The sequence below is a fragment of the Erinaceus europaeus genome, chromosome 14 (genome assembly GCF_950295315.1).
Source record: "Erinaceus europaeus chromosome 14, mEriEur2.1, whole genome shotgun sequence".
Classification (NCBI taxonomy): domain Eukaryota; kingdom Metazoa; phylum Chordata; class Mammalia; order Eulipotyphla; family Erinaceidae; genus Erinaceus; species Erinaceus europaeus.
Genome location: NC_080175.1, coordinates 32,210,434 through 32,216,500, shown reverse-complemented (window position 1 = coordinate 32,216,500; position 6,067 = coordinate 32,210,434). Strand labels below are relative to the sequence as shown.

The following is a 6,067-nucleotide window of genomic DNA, read 5'->3' as shown; positions in this document are numbered from 1 at the left end:
CTTTCTCTCCTCCTCTCTGCCTTCCCCTCCTTTCTCTATTTCTCTCTGCCCTATCCAACAACAACGACATCAATAACAACAATAATAATAACCACAACAATGGTAAAACAACTAGGGTAACAAAAGGGGAAAAAAAAAGAAGCAAAACTCCAGCAACTGGTCTCTGTCACAATATTCAGTATTGACACTGCCAGGAAACCTGTTGAATAAGTTAAAATTTCTTATACTCATTCTAAACAAAACTGGTGAAAATCCAAGAGAAAAGCATCAAAGCCCATGTTCTGAAATATAGGAAAGTTGAGTGGCAGCTATAGGTATTATGCTGACCTGTGCTGCTAGTGTCTCTCCAGGTTATTATTGCATGCAGTTGGAGATCCCATTGCAGAGTCTGTTTGCATAACCATTATGCTTTCTACCCCCGCCCCATATTTTATTTTTTAATTTTATTAACTGAGTAGTGATCATCTTTGATCTATGATGATACTGGGAATTAAACCTGGGGCCCCTGTTGCCTCAGGCATGAAAGACTGTTGTGTAAACCACTGTACTGTTGATATTTCTCTGGCCCTTACCTTTCACATTTGAAAATCAAATCATTGAAGAGAAAATGAATGAAACTTTTCTTATTATTTTATTTTTGCCTCCAGGGTCATTGCTGGGGCTCAGTGCCTGCACTACAAATCCACTGCTCCTGGAAGCCATTTCCCCCATTTTGTTGCCCTTGTTGTTGTTATTATTATTGTTGTTTGATAGAACAGAGAGAAATCGAGAGAGAAAGAAAGAGAGGGCGAGAGAAAGATAGATACCTGCAGACCTGCTTCACCGCTTGTGAAGCGACCCCCCTGCAGGTAGGGAGCTGGAGGCTCAACCCGGGTTCCTTACACAGGTCCTTGGGCTTCACACCATGTGTGCTTAACCCGCTGCACTACCACCCTGTCCCCTGAAAACGAATGAGACTTCAAAGAGCCAGGGAGCAGACTCGTTCCAACATCCCTTTCTTGGATGGAGCCCTAGAGATGGTGCTTGCAGCCATTCAGAAACCAAGGTTAACTTCCCTCTATAGCCTGTTCCTCAGGCTATAGAGAACAGACTTCATGCATGGCTTACAGCTCAGTGCTCCTGGCAGTATCTGTGACCTTTGGGGGCTGCTTGGACAGACCTGCTCCTCTCAGAGGCAGCAGCAGAACTGTGGGGGCTACTTCCTGGAGAACTGAACAGCTCCCCCCACCCCAGTGCTCTGCACCCCAAGTGTGACCAACACTTTCAAAGTCTGATTACTTGTTCCCCTGTCTTCACCCCACCAAGCTCTTCTTTCACATTTCTCCTCCCTCTTTTTTTCCTTTCTTCCTGTTGATGTCAGAAATGACAGGAAGTACCTGGGGGAACACAGATGCTACTGCACCATGCTAGAACACGTTCTTCAGACACACCTGTTCTAGCTTAATTTTGCTCCACAAGGAAGTCAGATTCCAAATATTTTTAGAAAAGAGGGTGAAGTGCTAACAGTTGCTACTATACCTGGAGAGAGAATGGATCTTCAGGAGCGTCCAGGCTGGCCAGCATTTTGCATTCCCCAGAGGACAGGTGACCTGGGTGGTATGTTAATTCTGAAGCATTGAAGCAGCCCTGGGAAGGGGCTTGGCAGATGAATTCCTGACTTGTAAGACTTCCCAGTTTGACCCTAGCACCTCCTGTGTGGGTTCCAGTCTTCTGCTACCTACCTCTAATTTTGAAGGTATTTGGGAGACAGGGAGAGAGGCAGAGAAACACCTGCAGACCTGCTCTGCCACTTGCAAAGCTTTTCTCCTTCAGGTGGGGACCGGGGGCTTGAACCTGAGTCCTTGCACACTGTAACATGTGCACTCAGCCAGGTGCACCACCACCTGATCCCAATAGCTTTAACATTGTTAAAGTCGAGTGCTTTGATGTGATTTAAAGTAAGGAAGTATTGAAAATACATTTGGGAGCTTAATTTTTTTTCGTTCAGGAAGGTTTTCAAACAAGGTAGTCATTTACAGTGTTACGTCGCCATCTTGTGGTCATTGATTAGATGCAGCTCAGGAGAGAATATGTCTGAAAATTCAAAAGCTGTAGATATTGTTAAATATGAAAGTAGCCTCATAGCATGGGAGGAAAGTTACTCCATGAATTCTAGAAATAATATGAACTGAGTAGTAGGCTTAGGCAAGGTGGCATTTTGGCAGTAAATGGGCTCTGAAGGGCATTATTTATGGTGGAATGCACTTCAGGGGAGAGTACTTCACCTCTTTTTTGAATGTGTGTATATGTGTGTGTGTGTGTGTGTGTGTGTGTGTGTGTGTGTGTGTGTGTGTGTGTGTGTGTGTGTGAACTCTGCTCAGCTATGGCTTATGGTTGTGTGGGGAATTGAACCTGGGACTTAGGAGCCTCAGGCATGAAAGTCTGTATAAAAAACTGTTATTCAGTCTCCACCCACCTGACAGCTGTAGTTTTTAGATATTACTCAATGTTCAGTCTACAGACCACGTGATTGTAGCCCGGAGAGCATTGTCTACCTGCTCTTGGTGGTCTCTGGCCTGTATCTCTCTATCCTGGGGAACACTGTCTGCTATGGACATGTTTGGATGCCATCCTGGTGTTGATTCTGCCAGTGGAGAGTGGATAGTGGGTCTCTTTTATCTACCACCCTTAAGTATCTAAATCTCTAGGATATGATATGGCTCAGTAGTAGTTTTGCTAATGGTTAATTCTTTTTTTTTTTTTTTTTTTTGCCTTCAGGGTTGCTGCTGGGGCTTGGTGCCTGCACCACAAATCCCCTGCTCCTGGAGGCCATTTTTTCCATTTTGCTGCCCTTGTTGTTTTTATTGTTATTATTGTTATAGCTGTTGGATAGGACAGAGAGAAATCAAGAGAGGAGGGGAAGACAGAGGGGGTTAGAGACAAATGGACACCTGCAGACCTGTTTCACCACTTGTGAAGTGAACCCCTGCAAATGTGGAGTTGGGGGCTCGAACCAGGATTCTTACGCCAGTCCTTGCACTTTGCACCACGTGCGCTTAACCTGCTGTGCTTATGTCCGCCCCCGCTAATTGTTAATTCTTTATTGTCTTTTAATCCATTATTTATCATATACTTACTTATGGATAGACAGTCAGGGAGTGAAGGCACAGCCCCGTTCAGGGATACAATTTTCCTTGGACTTTTTTTTTGAGGCTCTGGGAATTGCAGGTGCTGTGTTTTAGCACAGAGCTGTCCTGATGTCCAACTTCACTTTTTTTTCTTTTAACCAGAGCACTGTTCAGCTCTGGTTTATGGTGGTGTAGGGGATTGAATTGGAGGTGTTGGAGCCAGCCTCAGGCATGAGAGTTGCTTTGCATAATCACTATGCTATGTACCCCTGACCATTTTTTTTTCTCATAAGAACATGTAATTTTAAACATTTTTTTAAGGAGAGAGGATGAGGTTCAAATAAATTTTACTACTGAGTGTATATAGAATGGGTATCTGGGAGGGTCTAGGCTTGCTATTAGTTTGCATTCCCTCAGGGACAGGTGGCTTGGAGCAGTCAATAAGTAAATTCAGATACTTAGAGCCAAACACTAGAATTCCAACCTTGTAATCATGGTTTCCCAGAAGATGCCAGCACTTTCCTCACAGATTCCTGTTGGATGTAGAATATTCCTCTTTTTGTGTGGTATTTACTCACTGTGGGGTCACAGAAAGACAGTTATTTAGCGATATGTGACACAAGGAGAGAGAAAGGAGAGGTGGGGGGGAGAGGCAAGTAAAGAGGAACAGGAAAGGAAAAAGACCCAGAAAATTATGGGGTCATTAAAATTATCTTTCTTGAACATTTTCTCTCATTTTGTTATATATATATTATATATATAATTTTATTTATAAAAAGGAAACACTGACAAAACCCATAGGATAAGAGGGGTACAATTCAATTCCCACCTCCAGAACTCTGTATCCCATCCCCTCCCCTGAGAGCTTTCCTATTCTTTATCCCTCTGGGAGCATGGACCAAGGGACATTATGGGGTGCAGACAGTGGAGGGTCTGGCTTCTGTAATTACTTCCCAGCTGAACATGGGCATTGACAGGTCAATCCATACTCCCAGCCTGTCTCTCTTTTCCCTGGAGGGGCAGGGCTCTGGAGAAGCAGGGCTCCAGGACACATTGGTGGGTTTGTCTGCCCAGGGATGTCCAGTTTGCATCATGGTAGCATCTGGAACCTGGTGGCTGAAAGGAGAGTTAATATATAAAGCCAAATGAATTGCTGACTAATCATGAACATAAAAACTGGAATAGTGCAGATGAAGATTTTGGGATCTCCATTTTGTAGATACTAGGCCTATTTTAGTTATATTCCAAAGGGCCCATGACTATACTAGTTTTTGTTTGTTTGTTTGTTTGTTTTTTGTTTTTTCTGAGCCTGACATCTGATATGCAGGTGGGTCCAAGTTATTTTCTGGGGAGATGATGTCATGGCTACAAAAAGGACCAGAAAGCTGGATCAGGGAAGAGAGTAGCTTTCAAATATGGGAAAGGTGTATAAATATTGTTGACTATAAACCCCATCGATTTGATGTGATCTGGGGCAGATATTCAGGTTAGGAGCCTATGTGACTTCTGTATCCCTGTAGATCTGAGCTCACATTCTGTGGTTATGAGTACGAACGTTCCAAGCTGCTCCAATTTCAGGGCCCATCTTCCTCAGGTGGAGCCTAGAGTATGTTGTCCATCCTCCCTTCAGAGGATGGACCATTCTCTACTGTTGTTGATTCATGTTGAGGGCAAGATCCTATGGGGGCCCACAGAGGGTCTATTGTGTTGTTACTGTTAGAAATGACCAGTAACGATGGAGAGAGGGATTTATTCGAGGTCTAGGCTGGCCCATCATGTCTGTTTGGGAATCTCAGGGGTCCCTGACTAGGGCCCCAGCTGATGGTGTAGCCTGATAGTGAGTATAGAGTCATCGTTAAAGTGTGCCAGTCTCTTGCCCTTATTCAGCTTTTGTAGTCCTTACTTTGATAAGGTTCATTTTTTTTTAAAGAGGATAGTCTACTAATCAAAGGAAGACATCTCAATCACATTGTGTTTTGCAATAGTTTCATCATAAAAATTCAGCTCTAGAGTAAAAATTACTTCCAGAGTATGGATGTTATATGTTTAGATGAAATTGGCAGTGAAAGGCCTGCTAGGAGCCTCATTTCACAAGAATAGTTGGGCTAGAAATAAAAATTTCTTATATTTCCTGGTCAGTTCTCAGCCCACCCCACCCCCCCACCCCACTCCACCCCTCTCCCTGGCAGCACAGAACCTCCCAGCTGCTGCTCCAGCCTCCATTGACAGTAGCAATGGAGATGTACAGTTCCATTTGTTAATATATATTTATTTGTTCCCTTCTGTTGCCCTTGTTGTTTTATTGTTGTAGTTATTCTTCTTGTTATTGATGTCATTGTTGTTGGATAGGACAGAGAGAAATGGAGAGAGGAGGGGAAGACAGAGAGAGGGAGAGAAAGATAGACACCTGCAAGCCTGCTTCACTGCCTGTGAAGCGACTCCCCTGCAGGTGGGGAGCCAGGGGCTTGAAGTGGGTTTCCTTCTGCAGGTCCTTGCACTTTGCACCATGTGCGCTTAACCTATTGCGCTACTGCCCGACTCCCCACAGTTCCATTTGGTGAGCCTTAGGGAATCTTCTCTTCCCTTCAGCACTTGGTTGATAAAACTCAAACTGGAGGTAGCGCCTCAACTGGCAAGCTGCTGGACTGTTACCAGTCGCTCCCCAGTGGATACAGGCTTTTAGCCTCAGGCATCTCTCCTTAGGCCCCTCTCTGTCCACGAGCCACATGTTTTTACACTCACCATGACTTGGTGGCTTCCCAAAGTGGACCTAGTCATGTTGCTTTCTCAGGTGATCTTCTTTGCTATTCCTAGTTGACCGGGGAGAGGAGAGAAGCATAGCTGCTGCTTGCATGATTTTAATAGCATGCATTATTAGCAATGTAGGGAACACATATAACCAACTTATTTTTTAATTTAAGAGTAATTTTCATTTTATGTATATTTTGTATTAACATTTT

At 44.0% G+C, this 6,067-nt stretch overlaps 1 non-coding gene across 1 annotated transcript; it reads right to left on the bottom strand.

Annotated features, from left to right (window-relative positions):
- Positions 1-284: 284 nt before the first annotated feature.
- LOC132532917 (small nucleolar RNA SNORA44) lies at positions 285-411 on the bottom strand. The gene has a single exon (XR_009544830.1). It is a non-coding gene; the product is annotated as a small nucleolar RNA SNORA44 (small nucleolar RNA).
- Positions 412-6,067: the final 5,656 nt, after the last annotated feature.